A 761-nucleotide genomic window follows, 5' to 3' on the forward strand; every position below is an offset into this window, starting at 1 on the left:
GGAAAAATAGCTACGTGATTCAACGTAAAGACAAATATGCATTTTGTTTTGAAAAAAAGGGAAAAAAGAAATGGCGAAACACATCATCAGACAAGAGAATTATTGAAAAAGGCTGAAGTTACAAAACAGGTTTCAACAAAGCTAACACGTAATTTCATGGACATTATTCGAAAAAAAAAAGATGAAAAAAATTATATTGACATTATATATTTATGTGTTAGCATGGATGATTGTAACAGCAATAGACAGATAAGGTCATTTAGGTAGGTAATTTTTTCTTTCTTTTTTTTTTGCTTGCCACTATGAGTCAGACATGGCGCCGCATGCACTTCCGGCGGCCATTGGAATCAATGATCTCTTTGCATTTATTAATTTTCTTGATCACAGTCCTCTGGCTCTGTAATTTCCTTTTACGTCACACCATGATAAACCAATATATAGAATTTTTTGTAATTCTTTTCTTATTATGTATTATTTCCCTTTTGCTTAAATATAATATCGGCAAAACAACCTAGTCACGGGGAATTCTGCACGCACCTGTGTGACGTCATGAGCTGCGAAGGGGCACGGGAAGCGAGTGACTGACGGGCTAGGAGAGAGCACACGTCACAGCTCTTAGTGCAACGGACGTTCATCGAAGGGAGTGCTATGCTTTCCTTCGAGCGAGGTAAAATCCCGGGGATTTCGGCTTAAAGAACGGAAATAAGACTGGAATAAATTTGGTAAGTGAATGATGTTTATTGGTGATGGCAATGAGGAAG

The 761-nt window shown here is 37.7% G+C and overlaps 1 protein-coding gene across 1 annotated transcript in view; it reads left to right on the plus strand.

Annotated features, from left to right (window-relative positions):
• The first annotated feature begins 592 nt into the window (after window positions 1–592).
• The window catches only part of LOC119586199, a 3,843-nt gene continuing 3,674 nt past the window's right edge, over window positions 593–761 (plus strand). Inside the window, exon 1 of the mRNA XM_037934900.1 lies at window positions 593–722. The gene's annotated coding sequence lies outside the window, so the exon portion shown is untranslated. The remainder of the gene's footprint in view (window positions 723–761) is intronic.

Source organism: Penaeus monodon, chromosome 21 (assembly GCF_015228065.2).
Source record: "Penaeus monodon isolate SGIC_2016 chromosome 21, NSTDA_Pmon_1, whole genome shotgun sequence".
Lineage (NCBI taxonomy): Eukaryota > Metazoa > Arthropoda > Malacostraca > Decapoda > Penaeidae > Penaeus > Penaeus monodon.